Source organism: Gracilinanus agilis, chromosome 1 (genome assembly GCF_016433145.1).
Source record: "Gracilinanus agilis isolate LMUSP501 chromosome 1, AgileGrace, whole genome shotgun sequence".
Taxonomy (NCBI): domain Eukaryota; kingdom Metazoa; phylum Chordata; class Mammalia; order Didelphimorphia; family Didelphidae; genus Gracilinanus; species Gracilinanus agilis.
The window spans coordinates 505,055,919-505,079,390 of record NC_058130.1 but is presented as its reverse complement, the minus strand read 5'-3'; positions in this window follow the sequence as shown (position 1 = coordinate 505,079,390).

The following is a 23,472-nucleotide window of genomic DNA, read 5'->3' as shown; positions in this document are numbered from 1 at the left end:
CCAGACATTTTGTAGTGCTTCATTTCTGTTTAGGTATTTATATAATTCTGAATGAATTCTGCTTTCTAATCTATCAATATGAATATCAGAATTATTTCCTCAAAGAGAATAAGATATTCAGGCACAGTGGAAGTAAAAAAATCCCTAAAACATTTAGGGTGAATGTTTTATGATCCTATGAATACATATTTTTCTGACAGACACCTAGATTTCTTCTGACAACAATTTTGGTTTGGTCTTAAATGAAAGAATTCAATAAAAATGTATTTTTCCTTATCTTTTTTACCTCAGTCTTTATATTGTCTAGACTCTAAATCCATAATTCCCAAAATTCTCATTAAGTATATTTCTCAAAAGTTTTACTATGTCAAGTATAAGGAAATAATATCTATAACATTCCCCATCTATTATTCTAGTACCTGAAAAAAAGAAAAGGAAGGTAGTTTGTCATACTCTGTTCATAATTAAACCATGTTGCCAATGACTTGTTTCCTTTCTTTACTTTTCCTTACAATCACTTTAAAAATCATAACCATTTCTGTACATCTTTCAATTGAAATTGAGTAATAATTTATTAATGATACACCAGAGAAAATTTCTTTTTAGTACAGATTTTGCTCTTAGCTGCTTTCTAATTCTGAGTCTAGAATTCTGATTCTATTTTAAAAATTTAAAAATTTAAAATTTTTTCCCATGGTTACATGATTCTTGTTGCCTGCCTCCCTTCTCTCCTCCCTCCCAAATTTGACAAGCAATTTCCCTGGGTTATACACATATTATCACTCAAATTCTATTTCCATGTGATTCATTTTTGTGATAATCTTTTAAAAACAAAACTCCAAATCATGCTCATTCAAACATGTGATAAATTGTATGTTTTCTTCTGAATTTCTACTCCCACAGTTCTTTCTCCAGATGTAGATAGCATTCTTTTTCATAAGTCCCTCAGTGTTGTCCTGGATCATTGCATTGTTTTTAGTAGCAGAGTTACTGGTTCTTTTTTCAAAAACCTTCATCTTCCATCTTAGAATGAATACTAAGTATTGGTTCCAAGGCAGAAGAGCATTAAGGGACAGACAGCTGGGATTAAGTGCCTTAACCAGAGTCAAATAGCTAAGAGGTGTCTGAGACCAGTTGCGAACTAGAAGGTCTGGCTCTCTATCCCCTGAGCTACTTGAATACCTCTAAAATTTGGATTCTTAATGTTTTTCTTACTACCTAGACTGTAACCCTGTGTGTGTGTGTGTGTGTGTGTGTGTGTGTGTGTGTGTGTGTGTGTNAGACTGTAACTGTGTGTGTGTGTGTGTGTGTGTGTGTGTGTGTGTGTGTGTGTGTGTGTTTGTACACTTTGGGGGTGGGATAATCCCAAATCTGTCTACCAAAGTAGCACCTTGAATTGAATTCCCTTAATTGTAATGGATAACTGACAAAAGATCACTTAGAGAAAAAAGTCACTACAATAAGGCTGTGCCAAGAGTTTTATCCAGATAATTCAGACTAGATTGATAAATGTTCCTCATCTGAAAGTTACCTTTAACAAGGAAACTTTGGTTTTCAACATTAATTGATTAATTTTATTTGTCCCCTAACCATATTTTACTAAGTTGAGTCTAGGATAGCAAGTTGTCCTTGATAGAATATATAAATCAATTTTAATAATGTCCCTCAACAATTCTGTAGCAGCTACAGTGTAGCTCATCTAACTGTTTTTTGCATATAGATTTTTAAGAGGCCACAATTTCAAAAATTTTTGTGAAAGAAATGCTGGTCAGTCAAAATGTATTTATTAAGCACTTTTCTATGTGCCAATCACTATATTGTGCCAGGAATACTAAGAAAGATAAAAATAAATCCCTATATTCATGAAGCTTACATTCTAGTTGAAGATACAATGTGTAAATAAAAAAAAGTAAATATAAGATAGAAGAAGATTAGATGAATACTAATCTTAAAAGGAAGGATCTAGCAACTGGGGCAGGGGTCGGCAACGTATGGCTCTCGAGCCATATCTGGCTCTTTTGAGGGCCAGATATGGCTCTTTCTGCAGGAGCCATAAAGTCAATTTTTTTTTTCAGGCACTGTTACAGGAGTGTGTACTGTGAGCACTGTACGGCTCTCACTAAATTATATTTTAAAAAATGTGGTGTTTATGGCTCTCACGGCCAAAAAGGTTGCCGACCCCTGAGCTGGGGATTTAAAAGAGGTTTCCTAAAGAATGTGAGATTTGAATAGAATCTTGAAGCAAGTCAGGCAAATGCTAATGAAAAAAATAATGTGGATAGATGGTGATATCCACTATAGGAAACTGGGTTAGATACTTAATTGACTGTTTGTAAGTATCTAGGTTCCCTATTGGGAAAGGAAAACAAAGTGAAACTTCCTTCACTGGACCTGTGCACACAAGTTTTAGAGACTAATTTATATACAAGTAACTTTGTTTGTTTAGAAATCAAGGGTAAACTATGAGGATTGAAACACAAGGATGCCCTGACTCATAAGTCCTAAAACTCCACCCTTCAATATAAGCCCATCTCACGATGAATTCTTCTGGTCTTCAGGCTACACTATTCCTCCTTGGCTCTATCTAATTTTCCCATCAAACCTGTTCTATCCTATCTAACTACAATCCTGTTATTTAATTATATATCTCAGAAGATTGTCTCCAAATCTACTAAGAATGAATCCAAGATGGCTAAGTTCACTCAGAGCAGAGTATGACTCTGAGGTAAACCACAGAGCCCACCAAGGAGGATCTCCAGGTAAAACTTCTCTTAGGCAGTGTTGGTAAAACAGCAGGTATAGCTGGATCATTGATAAGATGTTCTCTCCAGTGAAACAGGTTGAGGTATGAAACCTCCAAAGAGAGCAGCCTCCTTCCTCTCCCAGCTTAGGACAAGAAGTGACCATTGCTCACTCAAACACCTTCCTTCAGCTCCCTGTACATTCCAAGATCCCCTCCAGAATTCTTGGAATAAGCTCATACCCATAGCTCTAGGAACAATATCTAATATTCTTAAACTTAACCCTTCTCAAGGTTCATCTTTTTCTAATCCTATCCTTATAATAAGAAAGGAGAATATTCAATGTATTGGGGACAACCAGTGAAAAGGCACAAATAGTAGAGAAAGTTTTGTGGTTTAAGAACAGAAAATGGAAGAGTATAATGGTTCATGGAATGTGTGGCAGGGAATAAAATATAAGAAGACTGGAAAGGTGGGAAGAGGCCAGGTTGTGAAGAATTTTAAATGCCAAATTGAGAAATTTCTTTATATTTGGTCCTAGAGGTCAGAGGAAGTCATTGGAGGGTATAGAGGAAGGGAAGGGTAACATGATCATAGTTGTTCTTGAAGAAAATCACTTGGACAGCTGAGTGCAAGATGGACAGAAGTAGGGAGAGACTTGAATAAGAGAAATTAGTTTGGAGGCTATTGTAATAATCCAAGTGACAGGAAATGAAGGTTTCAACCACAGTGGTGTCTGGGTGAGGGGAGAGAAATGGGTTTAAATAGAAAGATAGACAGATAAAAATTTATGAATAAAACAAAAATATAATTTGCAAGTAAATATATAAGTATATACATATAATTTATATACACTGATAAAACTTAGAAATAGATTTAATATGTTGGGTTAATTAAAATGATCAGCCAAAGACCAACCAAGGTTGACACCTAAGTTGTGAGCGTAGGCAACTAGGAAGTTGGTACCCTGGACAATAATAGTGATGTTTGGAAGGCTTGGGAGAGGGAATGGGTTGGAGGTAATGAGTTCTATTTTGTGCATGTTGAATTAGAGATACCCTAGAAGATGTATAGTTGGAGATGGCAGTTGATAACATAGGACTTGCATGTTGGGAGGGAATTTAGGGAATAAATATATTCATCTGGAAATCATGTACATAAAGATGATTAGTTATCCTATGGGAACTAATTAGTTCACAAAGTGAAATAGTATAAAGAGAAAAGAGAAGAAGGTTTGGGACAGAATTTTGGAAGACACCCATAATTAGAGGGAATGAAATGGAAAAAGAACAAGGAAAAAGAAGCAAAGGAGATTTTGAAGCAGCAGTCAGAGAGGACCATGATGTGGAATCAAAGTGAACTTTTACCAAATTGAGATAAACTGATATTTCCAGTAGCAAAGGTAAGCCTTAGTAAAGACCCTTCAAAATTATCTAGCATTAGTCAGGAACATTACAGGCTTTAATGTGCCTAAACTAAAGAGTCAGGTAGATCCTTGGGCAGTTTCAGATAGGTAGTTAGTACACTTACCCAGTCAGAAACACACCACTATACCACCTGGTCTTAGAAATTATTGATAATTCCAGTAGTGGTGATGAGGGAGAGAAGGTTAGCCTGATAAGTCATAATTATAGCTGGAAACCAGGACAGAGATCCTTTTGTTCACTCTGTGTTTTTAAATGGTGTTTCTCTTTCTATCTTTTGCTGTTGTGATGTGTTGGAAATATACAGAAATGCTGATGATTTATGTGCATTTATTTTGTATCCTATAACTTTGTTAAATTTGTTGATTATTTCTACTAGCTTTTTAGTTGATTCTCTAGGATTTTTTAAGTAGACCATCATATCATCTGCAAAGAGTGATAGCTTAGCCTCCTCATTGCCTATTTTAATACCCTCAATTTCTTTTCCTTCTCTAATTGCTACTGCTAGTGTTTCTAGTACAATGTTAAATAATAGAGGTGACAATGGGCATCCTTGTTTCACACCTGATTTATTGGAAAGGCTTCTAATTTATCCCCATTGCATATGATGCTTGTTGATGGTTTAAGATATATACTGTTTATTATTTTTAGGAAAGGACCTTCTATTCCAATACTTTCTAGTATTTTCAGTAGTAATGGGTATTGTATTTTGTCAAATGCTTTTTTAGCATCTATTGAGATAATCATGTGATTTTTGTTGGTTTCCTTGTTGATATGGTCAATTATGTGGATGGTTTTCCTAATGTTAAACCATCCTTGCATTCCTGGTATAAATCCCACCTGATCATGATGGATAACCCTCTTGATCACTTGCTGTAGTCTTTTTGCTAGTATTCTATTTAAGATTTTTGCATCTATGTTCATTAAGGCGATTGGTCTGTAATTTTCTTTCTCTGTTTTTGATCAACCTGGCTTTGGAATCAGTACCATATTTGTGTCATAAAAGGAATTTGGTAGGACTCATTCTTTGCTTATTATATCAAATAATTTGTATAGTATTGGGATTAATTGTTCTTTGAATGTTTGATAGAATTCACTTGTGAATCCATCAGGCCCTGTGTTTTCTGTTGGAAATCTCCCACAAATTTTCTGTCTCTAAGAGAAGCAAAGGAGAAACTAGCTATAACAGGTTTCAAAATATTCTACAAAGCTCTGGTTGGTACTGGAAAAAATAATAAAGAAGTAAATCAATGGAACACAAAGAGAAATCCAGTAACAGGAACTGATGATAAAAGGTTAGTGCCTGTTAAACTCATATACAAAACAAAATAGAAACAATTACTACACTGGGTAGTGGAATCACTATTCAATTAAAAAAATTGTTGGGAAAACTTGGTAATTATATGGAAAAATAGTTTGATGAATACATCTACACAAAATAAAAAAGCTCAACAATCTAAATACTATCTTTCTCTGTCTCTGTTTCTCTGTCTTTCTCCAAATTCACATACACATACACTATAAGAAAAGCAAATAATATATTGTTTAAACTATGAGAGAAATAACCATTTGCTTTAGCCAGAAAATTAAATTATTGGAAACAAAACTGATGAGACTGACTTTACAAAGATAAATTATTTTATAGAACCAAAAGCAATGTATCTAAAATGAGAATAAAATAAACTGATTGGGATAGAATTTAGGGTGGCAGTATCTCAAATAACATATAAAATGCCTTGACTGGAATTCAAATCAAAGTAATCAAGTATAGGTTAGTGACAGGGAATAATTTTTGCTGCTAAAGTTGACATAGAAAGACAGACAGAAGGGTGGGTAAATACTTGGAATTAGTTCTAGCCAAGAGGGTGCTGATTGGAACCTTCTTGAAAAATTGAACAGTGACTTGGTGTCATGCACCATGAAAAGAGGATTTGCTCAAACCTGACTGACCCTTGTAGGGAGCAAGGATAGGTAAACTGTTAGCACTGTTGCTTGCATCAAGACCTGGACTGCCAATCTAGTGAAGACTGAAATGAAGACTTGCTCTGAGTGGTGGAAGACAAGGACAGAAATTTGGTGTGTGCAATAGGCTACGTATTGAGCAAGGAGAAGAAAAAGAAGTGTTCAAAAACTGTGTGTGGTCTGACCCTAGTTAATGGATCAGGGTCTCAGATGTAGCTCTTGGCCAATATGAAGTTGAATATCCAAGATATAAAATTCAGACTAAGGAGTCTGCAGTTATGCTGGCTTGAACCTTCAGAGATTTCTGACTACCCAATGGTAGCTGTGGCCAGAAGCTTGGCCTCTTGGAGTTCTACTTAGAATCCAGGATACAGCTGTGCATCCAGACCCAAAGACAGAAGCTTGATAAGCTCAGAACAAGAGGGCAGAGATATAACTTCTTCCTGTATCAGTCAGCCTTAGGCATAATGAAAGCTTTCATGCCTCCACTCTGCACATTCCTGGTATCCTTGAAGAATATAGCAATCAATTTCTGGAGAAATAAGCAGCAAGTCCCTCCATTTTTTTTAAATGAGAGCAAGCAAAACCCAGAAATTCTCCCTTGAGTGTTCTGAAGCAAGAGCACAAAAACTAATTGTATTAATAAAAAATAGTAGATGGTTCTCGAAAAAAAACTAATTTGACTTATAAAAGAAGTTTTTAAAAGAAAACCAAGTCACCGATATCAAAAATAAAAATTAATTTATAACAAATGAAGAAATAAAGGAAATTATTTGAAATTGTTATTGAATTTAAATTTTAAAATAATGATAACCTAAATACAATGAATGAAATTTTACAAAATCATAAAAATATGAATGAATAGGAATTCAAAGACTTCTAATTAGAAAAGAAATTGTGACTATCAGTACTTTTCCCAAAGGATTTTTAAGAGGGATAAAATGGCAAGCAAATTATTTTTCTAAATATATTTTCACATCATAGTTATCCCCAACCTTCTTCCTGCTCCCCTGCCAGAGAGTCATCCTATATAACAAATAATATTTTTAAAATAGAAAAGTAGAAAAATAACTAGCACACAGCTTATCAATACATTGAAAATGTCCAGAAATAAATGAAATCTATAACACCAATCAACCACTTATTTCCACAATGGGGTGGGCTGAGTGTCTTCTCGTATCTCTTCATTACAATCATGTATGATTTTTATCATGGTGTTACATTTACTTTTTATTTTCCCACATATGCTTAAAAATGTGTAGTTAAATTATTGTTTAGATATTCTCTAGCTGATGAGCATCTATTTTGTTCCCAATTCTTAGCTATCACAAAAAGTACTATGATAAATATTTTTGGTGAAGGTGGGGATTTTCTTGTTTATGGCTTCCATGAGACAAAAACATAGACACTGAGTTCTCATTTTAAAGGCATAATTTATCATTTTGTATCATTAAAAGGTATATTGTAATGATTTTATTCACATAATTCCAAATTTTTTTACAAAATGGTATACTTTTTCACAATTCTACAAACAATGCATCACTGCACTACAACCATTCCAACATTAACCATTACCATTTTTGTCATCTGCCAAATTACAGTATATAATGTAAAAATTAGGATTGTTTTGCTTTGTGTGTCCCTTATCAGTGATTTGAAACATTCTATCATGTGGCTATAGGCTCTGTTTACTTCACTCTGCATCATTCCTATAGATCTTTCCTTGCTTCTCTGTAAGAATCACATACATAATTTCTTACAGCACAGCAATATTTCATTACATTTAATTACCACAATTTGTCTTATTATTTTATCATGTCCTATAAGGTATCTTCTTAGTAATTTAATTGATATAACATTAAAGTATAAATTAACATTGCTAGTATTGTCATTTTTATTATATTGGAATGGTCTAGCCAAAAACCCTAAATATATTCCCCCAGCTATTTAAGTTGTTCTTTTCTTTCTTTTTTTTAAGCAGTACTGTTTAATCTATACAAGTCTTTTGTATATTTTATTAGGTCAATACCCAGATATTTTATGCATTTTATAGTGGTTTGAAAAGAAATAGCAGAGGATAGAAGGACTTGATGTGGTCCGTGGGGGTCACAAAGAGTTAGACAGAATTGAATAACTAAACAATAACAACAGTACAAAGAAGTGCTTTTGACTTTGAAAGATTTATTTTGTAGCCTGTAGCTTTGCTAAAGCCATTGTCTCAATTACTATATTTTTTCTAATTCCCCAGGACTTTCCAAGTATCATCATAATATCAGAAAATCACTACAGTCATACTTCCCTTTACCTATCTTTATGTTTTCAAATTTTGCTCTTATTTCTGTTGTTAACATTTCCAAAATTCTATGAAATAATATTGAGAAGAGTGGACATTTCTGTTCCACTCACTTGTTATTAGAAAATATTCTAATCTATCTACATTGGATGCTGCACATGACACTTCCTTCTGGTTTTAAATCAATGCTATTTATGATAATTAATACGATCCCTCTGTAACTACACTTTGTAAGATTTTTAGCTTGAGTGCTATACTTTGTCAAATGCTTTTTTCTGCATCTCTTGAGTTAGTCATGTAGTTTTGGATGTTTTGGATTTTGAAATGATTAATTTGTTTACAGTTTTCCTAATGTTGAACAATTCATACATTCCTGATATGAATCTCACTTAGTCATAATTAATGATTTCTTGGATAATCATTAGTCTGACAGGATTTATAATTTTTCCAGTCAATATTCATTAATGATACTGACCTATAGCAATGATGGTGAACCTTTTAGAGAAGGAGTGCTGGGCCACAGCCGTCCCACCAGACTGAGTGCCATGCCCACCCCCACCCCCAAACAAGTACCAGGTGTGCCCTGCCCTACCCCTTATTCCACACAGGCAAGGGAGAAAGCACCCCTATTGGGCTTCTGGGAGATGGGTAGGGGAGGAACTCTGCCTGAGTCCCTCTGCCTGTCTAGTAATGAACTTTGGAGAGAAGGGAGGGTGGCCATGTGCCTACAGAAAGTGCTCTGTATGCCATCTTTGGCACCTGTGCCATAGGTTCTCCATCACTGACCTATAGTTTTCCTTCTGTTTATATATTCTTTCTGTATTTATAACATAAAAGAATTCTGGCAACAGGATTTCCTTCTCAATTTTTGAGAATAATTTGCAAAGTATGGGGACTAATTGTTCTTTAAGGTTTGATAGAATTCTTTTGTGAATCCATCAGGATTATAAATTTTCCCCTTAGATAATTCCTTTAAAGCTAGATTTAATTCTTTTTTTCAGGGATTGGATTAAGGATCTCTCCATTGTGTTTTATGTATTATTTACTGTGTACTGTTTTATTTTGGTTCTATTTACTTCACTTTGCACCACTCCATAATAAATCTTTCCAGATTTTTTTTGTGATCATCTTGTTTGCCATTTCTTATGGCATAATAGTATACCATTACAATCATAGACTGCAACTTGTTCATCATTCTCCCAATGATGGACTTTCCAGTTCTTTGCCGCCATAAGAAAAGCTGTTATAAATGCATTTAAACAAGTAGGTCCTTTTTTCTATGTCTTTAATCTCTTTGGATTATAGACCTAGTAGTAGTTATCTAAAAGTATAAGATCATATATAGAGAAAACTAAGGAATCTCACAAGCAATATAATATGACACAGAAAGTTAATAATACTACTTCTACTTGTGTGTGCCTAATTTATATCTTCACTAAAGTTAGTATAGTTCAACTATTCTGACTGTCACTGACTGTATTATTCTCTTAAGAAATGGTTGTTTCTAAGCAATGGGGAAAACTTGTTTCAATCTTTAATACCATAGAATTTGTTCATGGTATTTGACCATATTTTTTCTTCTCTAGTGAATTTTAAGCTTTTTGCATATAGTATACTTTTTCATCTTTTGCCTCCAGAGGCAGCTTGCATGGTCCCTTCCTCAATGAAAGTTTGTTGAATTCAATGGAAAAGTAGAGAAGTTAATGCAAATATTTAAGGCTAATCAACTTGGTGCTTGAAAAGATGGTTAACATTGATAATTTCTAATGGCTAGTGAGGCCTTTTTTTTTTCATGAATAATGTGAGTCATTAAAAGTAAGTAAAACCTTAATAACTCAACTTGGGTTGTATAGATTTTCTGACAGGATTCTGTGAAATAACAAGAAGGGCCTTAAAATGTCACAGAGTTCCTGCCCCAGATCCTCATTTGGGCCATATACTAATAAGGATGACTCAGTCAAAGGTCTAGTCAGATGTTTGGGGAATGGAAGAAAAGTAGCATCAATTCCTTTATAGAAAATGTAGAAATGTAGGAAGAGATTAGGTAAAGTTTACATTCAAGATCCTTTTCCCAAAGGAAGGAAGAAGGGATTAACATTTAATGAGAAATTTAAGACACAGTTCTTTCCTCATAACAACCTTGTGAGATAAGATTCTCATTTTGCAGATGAAATAATTGCAGCTCTGAATTTGTTTAAGCAGTGTGGCTAAGGCCCCACAACTAATGAACTCCCATTTCCAAGGCCAGATTGTTTTCCATCATGCCATGCTACCTTTCTGAGATTCATACTTTAGGTCCCATCTTTGGGAAGGTGGGAGCAGTGTCTCACATTTAACTACCAAAGGTTTCACTTTGTTCTCATTCTTCCCAGCAAGGCTAATCAAGATCCAGTTGAATGTCTCACTAGCTTCCAGATGGCCCTTTAATCAGTTAAGTGTAGCTTTTTCCATGCCAGGTGAGTCAACTTTTTCTTAAGCTTTCCTCATTTGTAGGGTGACAATAATAGTAATGTTTACCCCAGTGAGGTCTTATGAAGATTAATGAGATGAGCTAGAAGCAATAGAAAAGAGCCTTGAGCAGCTGCTTCCAGGTTTAGCCCGAGGAGCTCAGAGAGATACTTGGTCAGCACCCTCTCTCCTTTTTGGCCCATCCTCCACACCTAGGGAAAGACTCAGAAGGGATGCTGAAAGGGGTAGGACTCAAGCATTCCATTTGACCCAGACAAAAGATACCAGGAAAGTGGCACTGATGTAAGAAGTTCCGGGACCTCCAATTAGATCTTTGTTCTGGTAAATCAGTAAATAATATTTTCTGGGCACTGGCTATGTGAGGCACCAAAGAAAAGTCAGAATGCAAAGACTCTCTTCTCAAGGAATGTTTAGATGAATGAGAGAGATGTGTCAGTACAGGAAAGGCTAAATGAATATAAAGTCATTGTTTGTAGCTATGTTTGGTCAGCAGTCCTGAGAATTGTTTAGGACAAATCTGATCACTAATGTGGCTAGTAGTATAACACCCCACTTCAAAATCTTGCTATTAACTTTGCCCTTTGTCTGTTCCTACATTGAACCAAGTGTCATTTAGCTTTCACTATCTCCTTCCTATTTCTCCACTGCTATCTTTTCTTCTATCAATTAGGAGTACCTGCCCTCATTTCCTCCCATCTGATCACTTCAGTAGCCTTCTAGCCAGAAGCATTGCCACATCTAGACTCTCCTTCCTTCCTTCAATACTTCATACAGAAAATGAATTAATTTTCCTTACATATTGATTTAATTATGCCAATCCTCTGCTCAAAAAACCCTGTAAACCCAATTACTCTGACATCTTTCAAGACTCTCTATAGTATCATATTGCTTAGTTTCTAATCATATCTCATACAACTCCCCTAAGAGCTAAGGATTAAAAAGAGCAAAAAATCAGTTGCTTCCCTTATGGAGTCATATTCTAGCGGAAACTTTTTGTACTTCTCTTGGACACTAATCATAGGGTATTTTTGTGACATAATATATTGTGTAAATATTTGATCTATATATTGCAAAGTTCATGGGAGCAGAGACTATCTCATATGTAACTTTGGATCTTCCCTGCCATCTAAAATAATGATTTTCACAGCTTAGCCAATGAATAGATATATCTCACAATGAATTAAAATAAAAGTAGTAGTAATATAGAATTGAAAGAATATTGAATCTGGAGTCAGAGGACATAGATTCAAGTCCAACCTATGACATTTATCATACATACCTATAGGACCTTATACAACTTATTTAACTAACATGGGTGTACGCTTCCTTATTGTAAAATGATACAGTTACATTAGATGATCTATAAGGTCACTTTCATTTTAAAATCTACGATTCAACTAATTTTATTTCTGATTTATTGCTAACTTTGTAGCTAACTCTTCAAATGATATGTTGGTATCTGCTTTGGTTATGCAAGATTACTTTAATATTATTATACCATGTTATTCTTAACATAGATTTACTTATATGTGAACTTATATAATGCAAAACAATAAATTTGTTTGAGAAAATATCATAGATGATACTGTTGTAAAAATAGTATTATTAACTTGTGACTAATAGTTTAAGCATATTAATCTGAAGTCTCAGGATTATCCTAGTTTCATTGGCAGCTGGTGATGCAGTTGACAGACTTCTGATCATGGAGTCAGGAAGACCTGAGTTCAAATTCTGCCTCAGACATTTAATATATAGGTGTCAATAATTCTTGGAAATCTGTAAAATGGAGATTAAAATACTCTATACCTCACATGGGTTGTTGAAGGATAAAATGAAGAAATATTTGCAAAGTTCCTTAGTAAACCTTAAAATGATATAATTACTAGTTATTGTTCCATGTCCCCATTGATATTTTGGCATATGATCTGTGTGATAAATTGCTATAGTCTCCTTCCTAGTATTTTATTAAATGTTTCCCTCAATATTCACTGGGGAGATTGATATATAGTTTTCTCTTTCTGTTTTTACTCTTCCTAGCTTAGATATCAGGACCATACTTGTGTCATGAAAGAAATTTGGAAGACAAATGTCAAAGATATGAACACGTGAAGAAACTAAAACTATAAATAACCATATTTTTAAAAATCCTAATCACTACAGATTAGAGAAATGCACATTAAAAATTTCTGAGATACCACCCCACACCTCTCAGATTGACTAATATGACAGAAAAGGAAAATGATGAATGTTGGAAGGTATGTAGGAAAGTCGGGACACTAATATACTGTTGGTTGGATTGCGAACTGATCAAACTATTTTGAAGATCAATCTGAACTTATACCCAAAGGGCCAACTAACTGTGCATTATCTTTTGATCCAATCATATCACTATTGGTTCTATATTCCAAGGAAATTAAAGATAGAGGAAAAAGGAACCTACTTATACAAAAATATTTTAGCAGCTCTTTTTGTAGTAGTAAAGAATTTGAAACTGAGGGGTATCCATCAATTTGGGAATATCTAAACAAGATGCAGCATATGGTAGTAAGGAGTAATATTGCACATAAGAAATAACAAATACAATGAGTTCAGAAAAAGCCTGGAAAGACTTAAATGAATTGATGCAAAATGAAGTGAGCATCAAGTGAGAATCAAGAGGATATTGTATGCAGTAACAAAACTTGTATTGATGATCAACTGTGAAAGACTGAACTTTTTTCAACAGCGTAAGGTTCCAAGATGATCCCAAGGGACTCATTATGAAAAATGCTATTCACAACCTAAGAGGAAACTATTTGAGTTTGATTAGAGAAAGATATATTCCATTTTCACTTTATTTCCTTCATGACTTTTTTTCTAGTACATGCAATATGTGTCTTCTTTCACAGCATGACAAATATGGAAATATACATAGTGTAGCATCATTGACATAACTTATATCAGACTATTTACCACCTCAGGGAGGCTGGAGGGAGATAAGGAAGGGAGATAATTTGAATAGAAAAATGTCTGATAACAATTGTTAAAAATTTTTTCTTTAGGTAATTGCATTTCTTTAGTTTAAAAAAGTGAAGATGAAATCATTACCAATTTTTTTGTAATGCAAATATAATTTTAATAACAAAACCATGGAGAGTAGAAACATAGAAAGAAAAGTTTAAGCTAAATTCCTTAAGAATATTGATGCAAACATTTTAAATAAAATACTAGCAGAAAGATTACATCAAAATATCACAAAGAGCTAACACTATGACCAGGTCGGATTTATACTAGAAATGTAAGGCTGGTCCAATATTAGGAAAACTCTCAACATAATTGACCATATCAATAATAAACCAAAACGAATCATATATCAATAGGTGCAAAAAGAAGTCTCCAACAAAATAGAACAGCAATAAAATACTACACTACATAGGAAACAAAGGAGGCTTTCTTAAAGCAATGAGGTAAATATCTAGTACTAATAACAAGTATTATCTCCAGCAGGAAAAAAATTTTAGCCTTTCTATTAAGATCAGGAGTAAAGGAAGGATGTCCATCATCACTACTATTATTCAATACTATTTTAGAAATTCTAGCTATAGAAATAAGATAAGGATAAGAATTTGAAGGAATAAAAATAGTGAATTACAAGACAAAATGATCACTCTTTGCATAAATATGGCATACATAAAGAATCCTAGAGAATCAATTAAAAAACTAATTGAAACAATGAATAATTTCAGGAAATTTAAATTTGTATCTAAAACAAACCCATATAAATCATCATTATGTCTATATTCTACAAACAGACCCAGCAAGAAGGGATAGAAAGAAAAATTCCATTTAAAATAACATCAGACTATATAAAGTACTTGGGAATCTAACTTAAGGCAAAAATAGAGTTTATATGAACACACTTACAAAATACTTTTTAAACAATTTACAACAAATCTAAACACTTAGAGAGATATTAATGGCTCATGGTTAGTCTGAGCCAATATAACAAAAATGAAAATTCTACCTAATTTATTACATTTGTTGAGTGTCATATCAGTCAAACTACCAAAGAATTATTTTGTAGAGCTACAAAAAATGATATCTTAATTCATCTGAGAGAATAAAAGGTCAAGAATACTAAGGAAATCAATTAAGGAATGTGAAGGAAGTCAGCCTAGTCCTTTCAGATTCAAACTATATCATAAAAGAAGTATCATCCAAATAGTTTGGTATTGGCTAAGAAATAGAATGGTGTATAAGTGAAATAGGTAACTTATACAATACACATTATTAAATGACCATTTAACTTTTCATTCTCTTTATTGCCAACAGTTTAAAATGAGCAGCATCCTCAAAAACAGTTTAGATAATAAATACTGAACTTTAGGCTGTAATAAATTTAAAAAGTTTATTAACAAGGAATACACTTCTCCAGCTACAAACATGGGTAATTTTTTGTCTTGAAAAATTAAAGAAAAAAAATATGGCCATAGTTCACAGTTGAGCAGCCCAAAGCAGCTAGTTACAGTTGTTCAATAATGTGAGAGCTTTCTCCCCTCCTATACCTTCAGGGAATGTATTCACTGACAAAAATTTCTCAGTAACCTGAAAAGCAATTTGGCAGAAACAAAGTATAGACCAACATTTACAACCTATACCAACATAAGGTCAAAATGAATACAATTTATACATAAAGGGTAATAGTATAAATAAATTAAGGGAATGGGAAAATATACCTGTCAGATCCATAGTTAAGGTAAGAATTTATAACCCAAAAGAGATAGGAATAAAGGGAATAAAATTGATAATTTTGATTATGTGAATTGAAAACATTTTGGCACAAACAAAATTAATGTAGCCCAAATTAGAAGGAGATCAAGAAACTTGGAGAAAATATACACCAATCCCTCATCTATCTCTGGAGTTATGTTCCAGAGACCTCCACGATAAGTTAAAATCCACAAAGAGCAATGTTATATTTATTTTATTATTTATATATATTTTAAGGCTTTATAAACCCTTCTACTCTCCTATAAACCTTTTCCACACTCTTATTAGCCTTTCCCACACTCTTACAAACACTGAGTCAATCAGTGTCCAGGATATAGAACACAGAAATGTGGTTAGTTGCCTTTCAGCCAATAGTGCACCATGTACAATCTCACTTTGACAAACTTGCGCAGGTGGTAATGACATACTGCATTTCTATTGTGTACAGCGTGATATTCTTCCATAAAGTCCTGCAATAAAGCAAAAAATTCCATGATACAGAATTTTATATATGTTTTTTTTAAACACGCAATACAGTAAAGCCATGATAAGTGAACCATGATATAGAGAAGGAAGACTGTATAACAAATTTCTTGGATAAAGGCTTTGTTTCTGAAATATATTGGGAACTGAGCCAAATTTACAAAAGTAAGAACCATTGTTCAGTTGATAAATGGTCAAAGAATATAAACAGGTGATTTTTGGAAGAAAAAATCAAAGCTGTCAATAGTCACATGAAAAAATGCTCCAAAGCACTGATGAATAGAGAAATGCACATTGAAACAACTCTGAGATGCCACCTCACACCTATCAGATTGTCTAACATGACAGAAAATGAAAATTACAAATGCTGTAGGGGCCATGAAAAAATTGGCAAACTAATGCACTGTTTGTGAAGTAGTAAACTAGTCTAACAAATCTGGAGAACACTTTTTAACTATGTCCAACAAACACATTAGAAAGCTGTGCAAATCTTTTGACCAAGCAATTATCACTATATGATTGCATCCCAAAGATATCAAAGAGAAAGAGAAAGGGACCTATTTATACAAAAATATTTGTAACAGCTCTTTTTGGGGTGGCAAATCATTGACAATTAAGGGACTGCCCATCAATTGGGAAATGACTACAGAAGTTGAGGTATATAACTGTAACGGAATACTGTTGTGCAGAAGAATGAAGAGCAGTACACTTTTGGTCTTACTCTGAGCTTGATTAGGTCAGAAACTGCGCGCCTCAGGCTTTGATGTAAATTTTTGGTCTCACTATGTACTCGAGCTAATCAGGCACACAGTTGATTGGCGGTCTTAGAGCTCCAGCCTAAGCTTCTGGCAAAAAGATAGGGACCCACTTTTAGTCTACCAACTACCCCAAATAGGAATTTATGTCCTTACCCCAAGCCCAGAATGGGACTCCTGGTTTTGCTCTGGGCCCATGCAGATCAGCCCACTTCAGCAAAGATTGTCCTGGGCTGGGATTTCAGACTTCGCCATAGGTTTAGAATTTCAAGGGGTATGGGTTGGTTGGACCTCTATTTTCTTAGACAGGGTCTCAGGGTCTGGATACTGGCTTAAGTTTAGGTTCTAAACTTGAGACAGCAGATCATGGGTTGAGGTGTGTTGCTTACTCTTGGCTTGCTCTTCATCCCTTGCTATAATCTCCTGCTCTCTGTGCTCCCTTCTCACCCCAGTGCCCAAGATATTCTCTGCCTACATTTTGGGTTTTTCTTAAAAATTATTTCACACTGTCTATTTGTTGGTTCTTTCTCTCCCATATTCATTTTGTGGTGTTATTTTAATATTGGTTGGAGAGGATTCTCATGGTGGCACAGAGTTGCTCTGTTTTACTTTGCCATCTTGGATCCTTCCCCAGAACTCCCAAGAGCAGTATACTTTTAGAAAAACCTTGAAAGACTTAAATAACTCATGCAAAGTGAAGTGAGCAGAACCAGGAGAACACTGCACATATTAATAGCAATATTGTATAATGATCATCTGTAAAAGGGTTAGCTATTCTGATCTATACCATGATCCAAGATAATTCCAAAGGACCCATAAGGAAAAATGCTAACCATCATCAGAGAGAGAACTGATGAATTATGAATGCAGATTGAAGCATACTTTTAAAAACACCTTATTTTTGTTCTTATTTTATTTGTTTTCTTTTTAAATACGGCTAATATAGAAATATATTTTGCTTGACATCCTATCTAAAGTCATTATCAAATTGCTTGCTTTCTCAAATAGGGTGGAGAAGTCGGAGGAAGAAAGAATTTGAAATTCAAAATTTAATAAATGATTGTGACATTTCTTCCCATGTAATTTGAAATGTTAAATAAAATAAAAATTAAAAAAATAAAAGCATTTGATATAGAAAGTCTAGAATAGATTCATAAGACATTTAGAGCAGCTAGCAATTCATTTCACCACTTGTTGAATTTATTTTAGAATAAATCACAGTAGAATAATGAAAAGTTAATAACTAAGATTTATATTTTTAAAAATATCTTTGTTCCCTTTTTTATTTGCCTTTTACTTGACTCCCATAGGTTTCTATAGTTTCTATTTGGAAAACCATTTGTTTCTTCATTTCACTGATTGTAAAGCTTTCCAAGCTTTATTTTGTATCACATGTACACATATACTCATATAATTTTGTAAACTAATTTTCCTAAATGTTTTTCTCCTCCTTCCAATCTCTGATTAAAATGCTGAGTCTCCCCATCTCTTCTATTTGTGTAAATTATAATCATGTTATTACCACCAGCCCCCCGATCATCTTATTATTTGGCTTCATATAATTTCATTTGAACTTTAGAGTTATTTTGGGTTTAGTAGGTGACCTGTTCTCCCAGTTCCCCAGATATCTTGACTTAAAAGCAAAATGACTCAAGTAGCATCTTTCTATCAGCAAATGCACTTATACTCTCTCATAACTGTAATTCTGCCTTTGATTTCCAACACAGTTCTCTAGTTTTACAGCCTAGCTGTTTGTCTGGTTTTCTCCCCATAGTTCCATATTAGGAAGAAGGCTGCAAGGATACTATTTTGCTCTAACTCCCAAATCTTCCTTCTGATCAGTATTCTGCAGCACCTTTCCATTAAGCTGATATTTCCTCTATTTTATTCTTTACTCCAAAGCTCATTATTTTGCATTTATCTGCAGTGAACTATATTTGCCATCTATTAGCCCAGACACTTAAATGTTCTGAGGCCTGCTGTATCAGACTTTGGTGCTTCCTCTTGTTTACCCTTCTACTCAATTCAATATAATCTGCAAACAAGAAGGGTTGAAGGTATGGGGAGTGCTATCTAGTCTTGTTTGTGTTTTTATACAGGCAGAAAACGAATTCTTAGGACATTCATTTAGTAGAAGGAAAAGAAATAATGATGGATATAGATTTCCTATCTTTGCCCTTCATGCATTATTTTTTTAAAGCCCTGCATCCTGATTGTAGAAGAGTAATAGAGTGTGAAGGTGCTAGTAGTAATTATCTATGTAATAAGACATAAATTAGCCCCACTTGATAAATATTGATCTCCATCTTCTGATTGCAGCAGCAAAGCATGATCCTATATCCCAGTCAATTATCTAAAAGATTTTTGACTTCAAGTTGTATCTTAAGCAGTAAAATAATATAAAGAAGTATTGAGGTGTGGTTTAGGTTAAAATGGCTTTTAGCCATTTCAGTAGCACTAAGAAGTATAATTATCCCCATTTTACAGATGAGTCTCAGAAAGAGAAGTGAATTTCTCATTGTCTTTTCAGGGATAAGTATCAGAGCCAAAACTCAAACCCAGGTTTCTGACTCTCTTTACCATATTTTTCCCCACTAAAATCAGAAATGCTATGTATAGTAAAAATTATGGTCTTCAACTTTGATGTGCTATTCTACAACGCAGAACAAGTACCAAGGTATTCAATGAACAAGGAGAATCATGTATGTGACAGGTCATTTATTCCTATATTAAGGAAGCTCTCTTTACAAAACAAACATACAAACAACACATCCATTAACAGAACAATATAACAGTAGGATTTAAGAACATAATGAATATTATAATTTTCTAGAATGTTAATATTTATCTTAGGAAGAAGCTATGTGGCTCAAAGGATAGAGCTCTGAGCTGGGGTCAGGAAGACATGAGTACAAATCTATCTTCAGATACTTCCTAGCTATGTGACCCTGGGTAGGTCACTTGACTTCTGATTGTTTTATAAAAGGATTCACTGGAGAAGGAAATGGTGCATCATTCCTGTATTCTTACCAACAAAAATCCCACAGATATTTAAGTTCCCTTGGATCACAAAGAGTTTGACATGACCAAATAACTGAACAGCCACAATATACACTGCATTAAAACTCAGAGCAAATGGCAAATGTGCTAATTAGGCATTATATTTTTCAGCTTAAGCTGTTTACCATCCAAACAACTACCAGCATATATATCTTTTGCTAAAAGAATAATTGAGCCAATTCTCATTCTGATGTCCATCCCTTCTAATGGAGAAGATTTCCCTATTACCAGCTATCTCTTTGCTTATACTAAGTCTCTCTGCTAGTGGCTGAGAAGTAGTTTTTAGCTATATGACAAAATCTACATGGGGCTATATTCTGTTCTCTCTTCTAGGACCAGGAAATCATTTCTTGACAAACTTTTTTTTTCTGGTCAAAAGAAAGCATTAAGTCTTTAAGGTTAAATGCTTTAATATGCTTTACTTATACAGTAGGTATTCTTAACAGTACATTTAAAGGGTTTTTATGATTTAATCATTTCCTATTTAACATAATTGCATATTTTAATTACTTCTTAATAAAACTCTCCATAAGTATTTTATGGCATTTTAGTTCTGTAGCAATTATTTTTAAATAAGTAAATAAATAAAAATTTTAAATAAGTTGGTGATAAATATTTAACAATAATCCAAGTGAAAATCATTAAACTGGCACTAAACTGGGTGAATGAGGTCTTGTGTGTACCAAGTCATTGTCTAATATTTTATTCTTGTATAATTTTCATCCTACTTAATGTAGGATGATGGTTCTCAGATTTTTTTGTTTTCAGAACCATTTAAATACTTAAAAATTACTGAGGACAGAAAAGAAATTTTTTTTTCATTTTAGGGGTCATATGTACTGATATTTATTATGTTAGAAATTAGATCTATCAATTTAAATTATTTTATTATTTTATTTAAAAACAATACTAAACCCATTATAAATGGATATGTGACATATTTTAAGAAAAATAACTATTTTCCAAAACAAAAATAAATTGATGAAATCAATAGCATTATTTTACATATTTTAATAGATATCTTTAGTGTCTGACCAAATAGAAGACAGCTGAATTATCATGTCTGCTTTTATACTCTGTTTTGATTTCTTATTTTGGTTGAAGTCTAAGAAAACAGTTTAACCTCACACAGATTTAGTTGGAAAAAGTATTAGTATTTTAAAAGGCAAATAAAATTTTATATATTTACAAAAATAGTTTTTAACTCCTAGATTTCTCTAAAAGGTTCTCATGAATATCTAGAAACCTATGGAACACACTTTAAGAACTGGTTATGCTGAAAAGATATCCATTTTTTCAAAAACATTCCTTATTTAAATAATTTTCTTCTTTATTTTTTCTTCAAAATATTAAACTAAAGACTTCAAAGCCCTTTGCCCCAAAATATGTAGCATAATGTAGAAAAGAAAAAAAAACACCTCCAAAAATGATGGTCTAATAACCATTAGACTTGGAACAGATTAGTGGTAAGCTCATAAAACTCTTAAAAAGAATTTACTGGTTTTTACATAGGTGTCCTCTCTCAGAAGAACTAAAGACTATTTCAGAGATCACTAGAAGGAACTTTAGAAACCATGCAGTAAAACCATCTTTTTTTAGAAATGAGATCAAAATAGATTAAGTAATTAATCAAGGTCACCCAGTGAATAGCAGAATCTGAAACCATGTCTTATTTCTCTAAGTTCAGCTTCCTTTCCTTGCACGATTATGATATTTGAAGAGAAGACTAGTTTTAACCAGTGTGGCTCAAGGCTCTCTACAAATGAGATAATGTAATATAAATTTCTTTTCACATATTAAAGCACTATAGAAAGGTTTTCCTATAAGTATTTTTCATAGTGTTACCTTTTGTTTTCTCAACTTTTATTATGATGTAGTTAGAGAGCCTTCTGAGGGATCATTATTGTGGTATTATCCTTTTACATAATAATAAAGTTACTATTATTCAGAAGTATTTCCCATGTTTGGGGTGACAGACTGCAATTATTTTTTCACTTTTCTATTAGTTGTTAAGGTTTAATAATGAACTTTAATTCTAGATAGAAGTGTCTTTAGAGGTTGGGCATGATGGGATTTGTCTAGTCAGCTATACGGATGTCATCCAGTTCTGGCCTGACTCTTAAAAAATGGGCCAATTTTGTTTTACCCTTTTTAAAAAATTAAATTACAAATAATCACCTGTGCAGTTAAAATTTTTAGAAGACATGGTATTCTCAAGGTAATACATACTAATAACATCCCATTTTCCCTTGCCACATTATTTGAGAAGATAAATTCTCCCTGAAATTATATTCAGATTTTTTGGGGGGTAGAAAGGGCTATTCCTTCTGGAATTTGAATCTCCTTGTAGCATGTCACTCCATCTTAGAGATCAGCTCTCCAAGTCCTCTACAACTCAAGGCTCAGGGAATGGACACAATGGTGCCATTACCTTTGTTATTTGTGGATGTCATATGTGGTAAATACAAGGAGAACTAGGGAATGTCTGAAGGTCCAGCTACAGCTCATTAGAACATAGAAGGTACGTGGAATAACTGACAGTTCCTGGTCCTTCAGTTCATGGAAAGGGAAGTAGAAAAGAGAGACTCATAGGAGGATAGGGAGAGACAGATTGTTGGAAGAGAGGACTGCCTTCACTCCCATGCCCCTCTGTGCTCACATTAGTGCCAATTTAATAGTGAATATTCCAGTGATTTTAACACCTGTTAGTAGTTCATCTGGACACAATGTCTATGGTCAGGAAGGGGTGTTTGCCGTGTGTGGGAAGAAAGCCTAAAGGCTTTTACATGACCATAGGCTGTCTCCCCAGCCCTTTTCTGACTTCTTATGACTTCAGAGGAATTAGGCGAGAGAAAAGATATGACTAAGAGAAAAAGCTAATCAGTCGGGAGGTGGACGAATATGTATATTTTTTACTCATTTTTAACATGTTCTAGAAATCTAGAAATCTTTACCTTGACACAGCAAGGAAATGTGTAAAGACTATATCAATGCCTTTAGTCATCCCTGCATGTGTGGTTAATAACATCGTAAAAGGCATCATGGAATAGTGGCTAGAATACTAGACGTGAAATAAGGAAGACGTGTGCTCAAATAAATCAATCTACAAGCATTTATGAATCATCTACTATGTGTCAGCCAGTATTCTAAGAGGTGCCGTGAAAATAAATAAATGATAATAATAAATAAAACAATCTTTAATCTGACTCTCAGATATTAGGTGTATGACCTTAGGCAAGTCAGTTAAGATTTCTAAGCCTCAATTTCCTCATCTGTAAAATGGGGGAAATAATGTTGAGGACTGGCCTCGTTATTTTGAGGCTCAGAAGCAATAACATATGTAATATATTATATAAAGGCTAGTTATTATTCTGTCACAGTAAAGTGATAAAAAGACACTGAGACAATGAAGAACCTCCATAATATACCAAATATCCTGAACTACTTCATAAACTACAAAAAAAAAGAAAAAGAAAAGGAAAGGAAAGGAAAGGAAAGAAAAGGAAAGGAAAGGAAAGGAAAGGAAAGAAAAGGAA